Source organism: Polypterus senegalus, chromosome 1 (genome assembly GCF_016835505.1).
Source record: "Polypterus senegalus isolate Bchr_013 chromosome 1, ASM1683550v1, whole genome shotgun sequence".
Taxonomy (NCBI): Eukaryota; Metazoa; Chordata; class Cladistia; order Polypteriformes; family Polypteridae; genus Polypterus; species Polypterus senegalus.
Window position 1 is genome coordinate 192,426,545 of NC_053154.1, and position 14,760 is coordinate 192,441,304.

The 14,760-nt window shown below is 39.1% G+C and overlaps 1 long non-coding RNA gene across 1 annotated transcript in view; it reads right to left on the reverse strand.

The window, feature by feature from the left end:
• The window catches only part of LOC120537132, a 33,281-nt gene extending 18,829 nt beyond the window's left edge, over positions 1–14,452 (reverse strand). The window contains exon 1 of the long non-coding RNA XR_005635267.1: positions 14,407–14,452. This is a non-coding gene — a long non-coding RNA (uncharacterized LOC120537132). The remainder of the gene's footprint in view (positions 1–14,406) is intronic.
• Positions 14,453–14,760: the final 308 nt, after the last annotated feature.

The following is a 14,760-nucleotide window of genomic DNA, read 5'->3' on the forward strand; positions in this document are numbered from 1 at the left end:
GATTGGTTCAAAATGTCCTGGAAGAATGTCCAAGAGATCTTCATTTGTTAGCTTATGAATATTTCAATGTAATAACAGACTTGTCCACTTCTATAATGGGACATTGGACACATAGAGACATATACTGATTAGTCCCTGATCTCATGTTTTCTACTGTAATTAATTTAGAATGAGAAATGGCTCAAAATTGAGAACTTTGAATATTTATTCTGTTGTTCTTCTTCTTCTTCTTTTAGATGCTCCCATTAGGGTTTGACACAGCAGATCATCTGTTTCCATGTTTTCCTGTCCTCAGACCCACCATCTGCATGTCCTCTCTAACCACATCCGTAGACCTCTTAGACCTCTCCATCCATCCTCCTCTTAGGCCTTCCTTTTTTTTTTACCTGGCAGCTCTATCCTTAACGTCCCTTTCCCAATATATCCAGCATCTCTCTACTGCCCATGCCCAAACCATCACAATCTCGCCTCTCTGACTTTGTCTCCAAACCGTCCAACTTGAGATGACCCTCTAAAGTATTTGTTTCTAATTCTGTTCATCCTCATCACATGCATTTCAAATTTTAACATTAAAAAGACAGGAAACAGAGCTGGAAGCGGCAGAGTTAAAGATGTTAAGATTTATTCTGTTGCTGGGCCACTGAAATCAAACCACATCATCAGAACAGACATTTGCATGTTCAGAAAAACTGTCTGCAACACAGCCATGGAATTGTGTCAGGAGATATCTGGCCAGCAGGAGGATCAGCGTTTATATTTAGGAGAGCCGGCGATGTAGCACATCTCAGTCAAATGCATCAATGTGAAGAGTTGTCATGGCAGCAGAGAGATGCTCAAGAGCATAAGGGCAGCAAAGATTTGCAGTCGACCTTTTCTCTGAAGGCAAAAGCTTTCGGTATGACCTGACTTGACTTCACTTACACAATTTTTCAAGTTTGTCTTGCCAATTGTCCCAAGTGTTAAAGAGAACTCGAAGAAAAAATGTACTTTTATAAACCCTTTGGAATTTCAGCATTCAGTGTATCCTCTGACGTGTAATCTGCAGCACCTATAGAAATCTACAAAGGAGGGGTGCTGCTGGTGTGTGTCCCATTAAACCTCAACAGGCAAAGTGAAAGTCATCCAAACAGTTTCATTTCACTTTTCCTAATGAGGGTGACAGAGAATTAATTTGCATGATTTCTATTTCATATATCCTATTGTCCTAACAGATTCAGCTACTTGTAAGTTTATTCAGGGTTGGGTTCCAAAATACACTAAATGCTGCCAGCATTAAACAGTTTTCAGAATGTTATATTATGTTGCTTACATAAGGTGGCACAGAATGTGCTTCTGCCTTACTCCACTTACAAATACCTTATTAGCTTGGTCTTCTCACATTCACAAATCTTTTCTCCACAGATGTTGGTTTACTCAACTTTAAATTCTGTGGATGTGCTTTGCTGTTCTTGTAGTAAATACCACTTGTAAAGCACTGGCATCTCTTTCAGGAGAGAGAGAGGTTAGCAGCACACACTGATACAGCGCATTGCCGCACCCACCACATGACAAACCAACTCAGGATCCCAGATTAGGACCCAAGTGCAGCCATACAATGGGTGACACCTCAGCACCACAGTAGCTCAGATGGAATGGAACAGCGTGAGGTTTTTTATGGTGGCTGGAGTGCCAGTTCTGCCAACAACCCCCAGGTTTTTGCCTGTAGGTTAGAGGGTCTACATGCAGGGCTGGAGGCAGATTAACGTAATACCCAGGACGGATCTCTTTCAGGGATGACTTCTAAACTGTCCAAATTGTTGCCAGAATAGGGTTTAGCTACACTACGCCCTGTAAAAATATAAAAAGGTAGAATATATACACAGAAACAGCTTCTATTGCTGAGGAAGGGAATTTAAAAAATCAAGCAAAGAGTAGACACTCTTACACAATATAGAGAAGAAGAGTTGTGCAAAAAACAAAAAATCAGATATAAGGAACATTACACACCAAGACCAGGAGATGACAAGAAAAGCTCCTTGCCAGAAATTGGCAAAGGTTAAAAAGATCAAGAACCCGAGAAAGCATAGCCCATTCCAAAAAGACTAATTTTAAATTAAGAAAATACACAGAAGTGCTGACTCATGAAATTGAAGTTAATTACTAAACACACCACAAAATTTGTTTAAAGAATCCGGAAACATGGACACTGCATCTTAAATAAAACAGACGCAATGAAGATATGCATTGCACTTCTAGTTATCATGTCATAGCAACTGTGGAACAATAAACTATGTCAATAAAAAAAGGTCAATGTAAGCCACCCTAATCCAGGGTGTTCATAAGAAATGGGAAATTATATAATAAACTAGAATAGCAGTGTGAAATATTTGAAATATTAAAATATATGCTTCAGTTTAAATGTTTAAAGTTTAAATATTCTCAATTGTAATAGAAAAAATCAAAAATAACATCAGATTTGTAATTACTGACTTTGAAATAGTCTAAAATGATATCCCACATGCCTATGTTTGAAATGTGTCACTTTTAACCTTCTAGGAGTGGCTCTTAGAGAGTTGGGACCACCAGCAATGAATCAAATATAAAAATATTATCATGTCCATGATCAGCAACCATGAAATGCCATAAAATGACACTCCATAAGCCTATATTACCGATCACCACATTTTCAAAGTTTTGTCCAGCCCCTTCTGATATACAGTACAGGCCAAAAGTTTGGACACACCTCCTCATTCAATGTGTTTTCTTTATTCTCATGACCATTTACAGCACTCCATCACTCTCCTTCTTGGTCAAATAGCCCTTACACAGCCTGGAGGTGTGTTTGGGGTCATTGTCCTGTTGAAAAATAAATGATCGTCCAACTAACCTGACTTCTGCACAACACAACTGCTGGTCTCAACCCCATTGATAAAGCAAGAAATTCCACTAAATAACCCTGATAAGGCACACCTGTGAAGTGAAAACCATTTCAGGTGACTACCTGTTGAAGCTCATCGAAAGAATGCCAAGAGTGTGCAAAGCAGTAATCAGAGCAAAGGGTGGCTATTTTGAAGAAACTACAATATAAAACATGTTTTCAGTTATTTCACCTTTTTTTGTTAAGTACATAACTCCACATGTGTTCATTCATAGTTTTGATGCCTTCAGTGAGAATCTACCAATGTAAATGGTCATGAAAATAAAGAAAACACATTGAATGAGAAGGTGTGTCCAAACTTTTGGCCTGAACTGTATATATGTGAGAAAGGCCCCACATATAACATACCGCTCGACTTATCTTGATGTTTTATTATGTAAGACATTGAGCTTTTTGAGATTCCCCCCATATTTTGACTCCCCTATATATATAGTTACCCAAGTAACTTTGACCCCTTGTATAACAATTAGGGTGGAGCTACTGGGGTCGGTTGATATGGCATGCACAACTTCAAGCCCTTTTGATCATTTTTGCTGAGGACACCTATTGGTTTACACTTTATCACAAGAGTGTAATTTCCTGTACACGATATGGCCCAAACATGGCCTAAAAATGAAGGCTTTCAGGTTTAGAGGGCCAAAAATAGGAGGCTTGACATCTTGCATAACTAGACGTGAAGATGCATCGAACAATATATCATGTTTGGGGGTTTTCTTATTCCAGTGATTTCAGGGAGAGGCAAAAAAGAAAAACTGAAAGAATTTCAAAGCGTTCATAAGCCATGAACACATTAACATCAAAGCACAGAATAGTAAGACGGGAAGAACTGAATTCTCCATAGTCAAAATCTCCAAAAGTATGACAGCTGTGGCCTGGTAAACACTATAGCATTGTGCAAAAGTCTCAGGCCAGCTATCTGGAAAGTGTTTATTTCCTCATGAAAACATTACACAACATTAGAATAAATAGAAATAAACATTGACTAAAACTCTTACTGCCCAGGTAACTCTCTTCCTTGGTGGTCTAAGACTTTTGCTTAGTACTACATACTTAATTAAGTGCCTCACTTTTTGCAGACCACCCTCATCCAGGCAGTAATTGGTCAGCTAACAGAGTCACATCCCACTGTACTCATTTCTGCTTTTCTACATGCTGCTGTCAGTAACTCCAGTGTCAGGGAAGTTTCAAGTTCTTGAAAAGTCTATATTTGTCCATCTGCCAATCTTGTTAAGAAACAGCAAGACTAAATGTCCTTTCTGCCAAACGCGTGAGCGGAGCATGACTTTTCAAATCATGGATACACCATTTTAGGAGAGAGTCCACTAGAAAGCCAGGGGTGGATTGAGCTCATTAGAGGACACGCCTGTATTGTGTCACCCACTCTGTGTGCACTCGCACTGTGTGAACAATTCATTTTTGTCAACTACCATCCAGTCTGTGAAGATATTAATATTTTCATATTATCTCCAGAAAACATCTCACCACACAATATCATGAAAAGGCCAAACAGTAGACAGAACTGTATGATGGCAAATATTTGCATGCGGAATGTGCTTAAGCATGCAGAAAATGGCACATGGAGGGTCGTAGACAATGTCGACCTGTCTTGAAAATGTATGTTCTGCTTCAGTGCTCATGAAAATGGTTAACAAGCAGAAAGTCAACTTTTGCCAATACACTAACAAGTGCACAAGTTTTTAAACATTTAGAATTATTTAAAACTTGCATGTTCATTGCTTATCAATAACAACAACATTTATTTATATAGCACATTTTCATACAAACAGTAGCACAAAGTGCTTTACATAATGAAGAATAGAAAAATAAAAGACACAATAAGAAAACAAAATAAGTCAACATTAATTAACATAGAATAAGAGTAAAGTCCAATGGCCAGGGGGGACAGAAAAAACAAAAAAACTCCAGACGGCTGGAGAAAAAATAAAATCTGTAGGGATTCCAGACCATGAGACTGCCCAGTCCCCTCTGGGCATTCTACCTAACGCAGATCAGATATTGGTCTACTGCAGTGTCTGCTAAGTGATTGCTGGGAGTAGGGAATATGATGGAACAGTTTAAGAACCTAGCATTAGGAACTTCTTCGTCGTCTTCTTCTTTCGTCTGCTCCCATTAGAGGTTGCCACAGCGTGTCATCTTTTTCCCTACATTCCTGTCCTCGTCAACTTGTTCTTTTACACCCAACACCTGCATGTCCTCTCTCACCACATCCATAAACCTCCTAAAGCTATAAGTCCAGAAGTTTCCAATCCTAGTCCTCAGGGACACCCTAACTGCTTAACTAGCTGCTCGTTTTATCCTTCTCTACATTTAGAAAAGAGAAGAAATATGAGATGTACCTTCATAAGAAATGTAGAATTATTTTGTATTTTAGTTATAGTTTGAAAAGTACCTTATGATGTTCTCATATGATTTAACATTTCTGTGGCTTTTATTCCCTTGATTGCATGCTAATAATGACAATTAAGGACAAGCAGATCTAACATGAAGCAAGTGACAAACAAGCTGCAGTTCCTTCAGCGTTATGCCAGATCATTACTAATTAACAGCTTAAATAACCAGAATACTTGTAACAAGGGAATGGAGCCCATGATGATAATGATAATGTTGTCAATAAAATTAATACCAAAATAAAAAAACACTACATTATCCCCAAACAAAACACGTAAATATACATTCCAATAAAATTTAGCACACCCAATTTTCATGCCCTTTATCCTTCAGTATCATTTGCTCAGGTATCTCATTTTTTCTTTATTAACTGTCATTATTAAGATAAAATTAAAGGAGCATGCTCCACAGAAGAAAAGGTTAATTAATATGAATATGACAAAAGAGAGTTAACAGCTAAAAGCTATTGTGAAATAAACACATATTTCTTAATTTCTTTTGAATGTAAATTTCACACTGCTGCACTTTTGTGGCTTCAGATTTAAAGAAGGAAAATGAGGTGAGCTAATTAGACAGTGACATCAATTTGAGGTTCAATTATTTACTGATTGTAAAACTGACTGGACCAAAAGCAGCATCCACAGAGGTCCCCTGGACACTAGTTTAGATTCCACTTTTAGTCTATTTGAGTCTCTCATATCAGATGGCAATAATCCTTTATTTGGTTCCCAGTATGTATTTGTATTCTTTAGTTCAGCTTTTGCCTTAGGTACTTAGAGTCCTGGGGCCTCATGTATAAACAGTGCGTACGCACAGAAATGTTGCGTAAGAACTTTTCCACGTTCAAATCGCGATGTATAAAACCTACACTTGGCGTAAAGCCACGCACTTTTCCATGGTACCTCATACCTTGTCGTACGCAAGTTCTCCGCTCGGTTTTGCAGACTGGCGGCACCCAGCGTCAAAGCAGTGCTACTGTTCCTGTGTGATTACACCTTATTTTCATGACGCGGCTTTATAAATACACCAAAACTAACTGCATATTGTTTATTAGTGTAACGCATCTGATTGTAATTAACTTGTAACAATATAATGGTCCAGGGAATAGCCATAGTATTCCAAATACCATAACTGATTTAGCGTTGTTACTCTCACTGCACCTTCCTCTTCTTCTTATTTTTCTTCTTCTTCTTTCAGCTCCTCCCGTTAGGAGTTGCCACAGCGGATCATCTTTTTCCATATTACTCTCACTGCAGCACTCGGAGTATTTATATCACTGTATCTGAGTGTGAATCACAGCAGCAGTTGATCGGAAAGAGAATTATCGGTATACAGCTTCAAGGACACGCTGCTTCAGCCACTGCAAAACATTTTAAAGCCTTTCCTGTACGGACCTCGTGGTTCAGAAACAGTTTAATCCCAAGAACTTTAAATGCACTCAATCAATTGCTCCTTGTAGAACTGTTTGTACTTATAAGTACAATCACTCCACTGTAAACTTGCACTACAGTTATAATATCTCACAACCTGGGCCACTTTATAAAGCGCGTATTTACATATGATGACAATATCATTTTTAAGGTGAAATGCAGCAAAATATGTTTGTTAAATTATACAGATAAAACTTTAACTTCATTTAAATAATCTATATTCTTCACTGGGAGTGTCTTTAAGGATAGAATAATTAAACATGTACTACGAAGATATTTCAATGTTCTTTAAACGTTTTGAAGAATCGGCGCTAAGCTTACAGATGGCTTAACGTCTATTACAGAGCTGATTGTATGGCGATCGGTTACTTGGGGAAAGAAAAGCACTGACTGCAGTGACGGCTACGCCAATATATATTGAATATAAAACAGAAAGAGAAAATAACAACTCAGCTAAAAACGTAGTGACAAATTTCGGTAAAAGTTAAATGCTTGTGTCATGAGCACGAGGCTGCTATGCAGTGTCTGCAACGGACGTGGCCATCCACTGTGCATAAGCTGCCTTACTGACATTGACGGACGAAGGAGCCACCGATTCTTCCTCTGCCCACCACAAGCCTACAGCCGCCCCTGATTGTATTGCTGCAATAAATTATTTCATCGAAGTGAAACACATGTTTAATAACGTGCTTTAACTCCTATCATCATGAAAATGACATCATGTATACATTTCAGTATTTTAGTTATTCAGAGAGCTGTAATATCACAAATGTAATGGATTCTGTTTCCAGTAGGAGGAGGAGAACCGGTTTAAGAAGCAAGTAGTGATTCACACACATAGAGCACATAGAAGATCAAATACAAAACAAAGCATTTAACGTGCTACTTTAATTACGATGTGATTTGAGAAACTGGTTAATTAAACGATTTTAAGATGAAGTTTATAATGTTCTACTTTAATGACAAAATAAACTACGTGATTAAAGTGGAAATGTCGAGATTGAAGTTGACATTTCATGCTTCTTCCCCACTGTGTGCCTTTTTTCTCTGTACCCTAATAAGCTTTCATATGACACTCAGACAGTGGGTTTACAACTCGGCTTTTCACGGCGACTTTGATATGTGACTTCTTTTTTATTTCCGGCACTGTGCAATTTTGTGAATGTGAGCTTTCAAGTTTCTCCAACACGCTATGTCACTCGATCAACTTCCTTTTGTTGATTATACCACGGTTTATTTGAACAAATAGTATGTTTTTCCTTTGCCTCCACTTCGTATTCGCTGAAATTCTTATATTTCCCCCGTACTTTTCCCATTGTCTTTTCACAGAAGGCTGCATTTAAGGGCAATTTATATTGATTTGCATATTCAAATAGGCGTAATTCTGGGAGGAGTTGGGGCGTTACAAAATGCGCGTGCACAAGCGTTAGTTTTCACGCTGATCGGGATTTATGTAACAGAAGAACGTGGAAGTTGGAGTACGCACAGATTCCTGCATCTGGATTTTTCTGTGCGTAAGCACATTTCGGCTTTTGTGCTTACGCCATGTTATAGTGCGAGTTCTACGCACGGCGTTATACATGAGGCCCCTGATTTCAAACTTCAGGATTATTTTATTCTCTGCATTTCGTGCATTATACTGTAAGTGTTACACTTAATACTTTACAACGCACTCAAAAAGACTGAAGACCAACATAACAAAGTGTAAATGATATGACTGTCATTCAAAAAGCCCAGCACAAAACAATGTCAATCCGAATTAGAATAAGGAACAAAATGGTATTGCCAGAATAATGATTAAAAAATATGTGAAAAAAAAGTAACAACAGAAATTTAACATTAAAATATTCAGAATCACTGCAGTGTTGTCCTATCCTTTCACATCAAGATTGAGTGTGTTGAAATGTGGTACTGGACCTGTCAAAAACATGACGTCCAGTTTAAAATAAAGCTTTATTAGGGCATTTACTTTCAAAGACGTGCAGGTTAGGTGCATTACCGATACTAAATTTCCCCAAGTGTGTGTGTATGTCTGTTTGTGGGTTCGCTGTGCCATAGACTTGTGCCCTGTTCAGGGATTGTTCCTGCGTTTCTCCTTAGGCTACCTAGGATAGGCTCCAGCGATCCCCCATGACCCTGTTCTGGACTAAGCGGGTTAGAAAATGACTGACTGACGGTCTTTCAAATACTTCTGATAGTGTTGGCAAGATCCAGGAAGTGCTCCAGGATGTGGCTCCTACAAAGTCAGTGGACATTACAGTGTGAAACCAGTTGAAGTGTGTATCACTGTCTTCATGCTCACAATGATGTGTGATGTACAGCACAGGTAGACAGGGCCATCTTAACGTATGGGCACAATGGGTATTGGCTAGAGGCCCCACAATATTTCTAATACTTAAGTATGTTTCTGTTTTTCTATTAAAATAGGGGTCTCAGCACACTACTTAATGGCCCTGACATTGACGTGTCCGCTAAAATCACTCCACAAGGTGTAAGGACCAGCCTGAGAATATTTAGCACAGAAGGGTGGAGATATTTCATCTTTAAGGACAGTCAAAAGAGAACGGCCAAACAGCATGAGATTGTTACCAGAAGCCAAATCAAGCACCCAAACCAAAGAGATAGAAAAAAGCTTGTAACCAAGAAACAGGCAAGAAATATAACCCTACAAAACCAAAAAAGAAAATTTTCAAGTAACTGAAATACTTGGGTTTAAGTAATTTCTTTATTGAAGTTGTGAAGCTGAACTGCACAAGGTTAAGCCTTATAAAGTGGCCACCATAAGGCCACATGTAGTGATGAGCAAAACAGGCATTTCAATTCACACACCGTTCTGCAAAACTCACACTTAACATTGGTTTGACTAGTGATTTCACAATTGTGAAGCACAAAACTCACTAAAAAGAGTTTTTGGAGATTTAAAGGACTCCATGTTTATCTCTGATTTTTACACAGCTCTGTAAAGTATGTAATTTGTCACGCACCAGTAAATCAATACAATTTTTTGGTCTCCTTCACATCACTCTGCAGATGCACTATGTTTTTTTTTTTCAGATTTTCCACATGAAGACTGTTATGAACTAGGAGTCCCAAACACTACAGAGCTTCTAAGCACTTCCAACAATGCCCGCTAGAGGGAGGTATCACTGTCAAACCCTGGAAAGTAATAAGGGCAAGCACTAAATCTTTATAAAACAAAAGATTTATTCTTCACAAAAAGTATTCGAATCCATGGAGCACAAAGGTAAAAATGGAATTGCCTGAAATATGAAGGCAATGCAAATCAAATAAGTCTCCAAAGGCAAGGTCAAAGCAGAAAGTTAAAATGTCAGAGGTTTAATAATTAACAGAATTCACACTAAACACAAGTAAATATTACCACTCCCAGGCACGTTTGAAATGAACCAACAGGAACTGTGGGAGACCCTCTGCATTTATAGGGCAGAGGGTGGTTCTTAGTGGTGATTGGCAGATGGTCCCGCCTCTTGGGGTTTCAACTAGTAACAAGGGACATGCTCACATTTAAAGAGACAGTATGTAATTATAAACGTAACAGAAAATAAACACAAATAAAACACATAATAACTTGGGCACAACAAAAACAATAAAACCTGGAATACATATAACAAACATAACAGGGTTAACTTTTACACCAGCAAAACACTACATTACCAAAAACATTTTTTCTTTATTTGTGTGAGCAAACTTAATAACCAACTTTATTAAAACTCTGTTTATTAAGAATTTCAAAAACAAATTACATAGACACATTCATTTGTGATGCAAGTTTTCTAGTGTTGTACCAACTTTTTAATGCCTAATTACTACTCCTCCCGCCTTCACCATTTCCAGCAAAAATATGAAAGTGTGGAAACTTTTTGAACGTTCCTCGTATAAGCACAAGGTTATGCTGTAAGACATCCTGTGCCCACTGCCCACTATATGTGGCCAGGGTTAGTCTCATGGAGCTAAACGTATAGAGTATATTACACATCTGGAGTCAAAAGTGAATGATTTTGGTTTAAATGTGGGTGGGAACAATTTGAAGGCTCAATCAGTGACTTTTTAAAGCAATCTAAAGTTTCTGGAAGGTGGCGCTCATTATAGGGGTAGTGGTTCAAATAGAAAAGAGCGATGACACTCTTCTCAATGTCATCTGACCAATTGCAAGCCTTTGGTTACAATGGATAAAACATATAAATGTGTGTTGTGTATGCAGAGAACATATTACATATTTTAAAAATAACCACAACCTGTTGCAAGGGATTAGCCTTTTTCTTAAATCACATTATACTTTGACATCTGATGACATCACTGGAGTCATGGTAATAGAGAACCATGCTGTATATGTTTACTGTAGGTGACGGTTACGACAATACTATTGGAGGTGATGCGAGGATGGAAGAATTGCCGGCTACGTTTGTGAAAATGTGCATTCAACCTAAACATTGTGCCATCACCTTCAAGAAAAAGGACGTGAAAAGACCTGCCATTAAGGGAGTCCACTGCTGATAATGAAGAGCTACAGGAGATGTATATGTCTGTAGTCAATAACCGTGAAACTGTAAATGTGACTAATGATTCTGATACCAGCAGAACCAAACAGCATCCAATTTCTGACTGCTAAACAAATACAGTGCATCCGGAAAGTATTCACAGCGCATCACTTTTTCCACATTATGTTATGTTACAGCCTTATTCCAAAATGGATTCAATTCATTTTTTTCCTCAGAATTCTACACACAACACCCAGTAATGACAACGTGAAAAAAGTTTACTTGAGGTTTTTGCAAATTTATTAATAATAAAAAAACTGAAAAATCACATGCACATACGTATTCACAGCCTTTGCTCAATGCTTTGTCGATGCATCTTTGGCAGCAATTATAGCCTCAAGTCTTTTTGAATATGATGCCACAAGCTTGGCACACCTATCCTTGGCCAGTTTCTCCCATTCCTCTTTGCTGCACCTCTCAAGCTCCATCAGGTTGGATGGGAAGCGTCGGTGCACAGCCATTTTAAGATCTCTCCAGAGATGTTCAATCGGATTCAAGTCTGGGCTCTGGCTGGGCCACTCAAAGACATTCACAGAGTTGTCCTGAAGCCACTCCTTTGATATCTTGGCTGTCTGCTTACAATTGTTGTCCTGGTAAAAGATCGCCCCAGTCTGAGGTCAAGAGCGCTCTGGAGCAGGTTTTCATCCAGGATGTCTCTGTACATTGCTGCAGTCATCTTTCCCTTTATCCTGACTAGTCTTCCAGTTCTAGTTGCTGAAAAACATCCCCACAGCATGAAGCTGCCACCACCATGCTTCACTGTAGGGATGATATTGGCCTGGTGATGAGCGGTGCCTGGTTTCCTCCCAACGTGACGCCTGGCATTCACACCAAAGAGTTAAAGCTTTGTCTCATCAGACCAGAGAATTTTGTTTCTCATGGTCTGAGAGTCCTTCAGGTGCCTTTTGGAAAACTCCAGGCGGGCTGCCATGTGCCTTTTACTAAGGAGTGGCTTCCTCTGGCCACTCTACCATACAGGCCTGATTGCTGGATTGCTGCAGAGATGGTTGTCCTTCTGGAAGGTTCTCCTCTCTCCACAGAGATCCTCTGGAGCTCTGACAGAGTGACCTTAGGGTTCTTGGTCATCTCCCTGACTAAGGCCCTTCTCCCCTGATCACTCAGTTCAGATGGCCGGCCAGCTCTAGGAAAAGTCCTGGTGGTTTTGAACTTCTTCCAGTTAACGGATGATGGAGGCCACTGTGCTCATTGGGACCTTCAAAGCAGACAGAAATTTTTCCGTAACCTTCCCCACATTTGTGCCTTGAGACAATCCTGTCTCGGAGGTCTACAGACAATTCCTTTGACTTCATGCTTGGTTTGTGCTCTGACATGAACTGTCAACTGTGGGACCTTATATAGACAGGTGTGTGCCTTTCCAAATCATGTCCAATCAACTGAATTTACCACAGGTGGACTCCAATGAAGCTGCAGAAACATCTCAAGGATGATCAGGGGAAACAGGATGCACCTGAGCTCAATTTGGAGCTTCATGGCAAAGGCTGTGAATACTTATGTACATTTGCTTTCTCAATTTTTTTATTTGTAATAAATTTGCAAAAATCTCAAGTAAACTTTTTTCACGTTGTCATTTTGAAATGTTATGGATAATGCTACTGAAACACATACAGTAAATTTTGCTAACTAGCAAGAAGTAGTTTTGGTTGTACCCCAAATATTTACAGAACACAGACTGTAAGAAATTGAAAACAGATTTTCAGAAAGAACCCATGAGCAGAACCTTTTCAGTAGTAGATTTCATCAATACTCACTACCACAATTTTAGTGAGTTGTCTCCAAGAATACACATCTGGCCCCTTGAGACTGAGCTAGGCTTTTCACCTCACCACTCACCCTAGTCCCTTCTGTCTCTAATCTTTGCATCGCAAAATAATTGTTGGTGCTGACACGTTTTTTGCTGCCATTCACGCTCTGCTCTTATGCACTCTCTTTCTGGTCCTTCTCACTGTGATCAGTGTCACTCGCAATCCAACATCTCATGAAAATGGACCTCAAAATAATGGCGGTGATTTAAACAGCAAATGGTGCAATGAAGCAATAGCGACCTTGTCAGTTTCATGCGCCTGAAGACAAGCCTGTGGATATAATGGATAAACCATCTGTTATTGAAAAATACCCCCATTAAGTATATAAATTTGTTTTGCGTGTGTGGAAAACGCATTATATATTTAAAAAAATAAACACAACCTGCTGCAAGGAAAAAGCCATTCTGTATAACCAGATACTGCTGTGTTTTACTCAACAAGACTGTTACGCTGATTTCTGCTATCAGACTTTCCTTTTAAATATTCATCACCTTAGCACATCCTGGGTTGCTTCCAATGCTGCAAGGGTTTGATTCCTGCTGCCACTGATTTGATCTGGAATCTGCAGATTTGAAAATTGACAGATGGATGGATGGAACATTTAAGTGCAGCATTAGGTGAAGTCATTGTTTCAACTGAAGTTTGTGCAACAGAATTCTTTTTTAAATTTGCATGTCTTGCTAACTTCCAAAGTTAGGATGAGCACATAATGGATAGCAGCATTCTTCACATTGCCTCCAGACATTACAGCATGATTGTAATGGATTTTTTGTTCCCTCTAACCACAAGACAGAGTCCAAGTTCTCTGAAATGCTGCTGCCCAGCTGCCTTCCCTCCTTTACACACTGCCAAATTTCAAAGCACTTTGTGATGTTTATGTTCATTTGGGCAATCTTTGGCTTTGTCAAAAAACATCAGGCAACCCCAGGAGATCAAGGCTTGGCTAAAAAAAAATGCATCATCTGTAATGTTTTTGTCACGTCAAAGGGCACCGTGTATAGATTTGGAGTTCAAAGAGAGCTGTTTGAATAATGTACAATGAACCTGTCTTTGTGTCATTCTTTAAATGAGCTTGTAGGTCAATGTCACTAATGTGTCTATTTGCTATCTGAAGGAAACCAATATTATTTCATGGCCACCATCGTTTGGATTTTCCAACATCAACAAATTAGAAAAATGCAATTCTCTGGTGAGATAAAGAACATGAACCAGGCAGGCTTTGTACTGGAAAGTCAACAGGCCCAAAAAGAGAAAGAAAGCAAGAGACTCACAGTCAACTCCCACAGCTCCAATAACAGTCTGCTTCACCCAGAAAGCCATCTGACATTTGCATCCTTGTCAGTCTGACCTATCGGGCAGGAAAAGGCAGTTTTATTTGGTTTTGCATTTGATTGGCTTTACCCAGTCAGTCAGACTGTAGAGGTCGATGGTGGAGATTAAACTTGTTTCTAAACCAAAGGCCACTGGAGTTTGTCTCTCCTGGAGGTGTGAGTGATGTCATTATCAGATACTATCACCTCTCAGCACCGTGCTTACAGGCTCACTGTGATTTAATGCTAAGCCCACTAGCAACTTACTAAGCAGCTTAGTGGCCATTTGTTTCCTTGAGTCAGTGACAGTTAAGG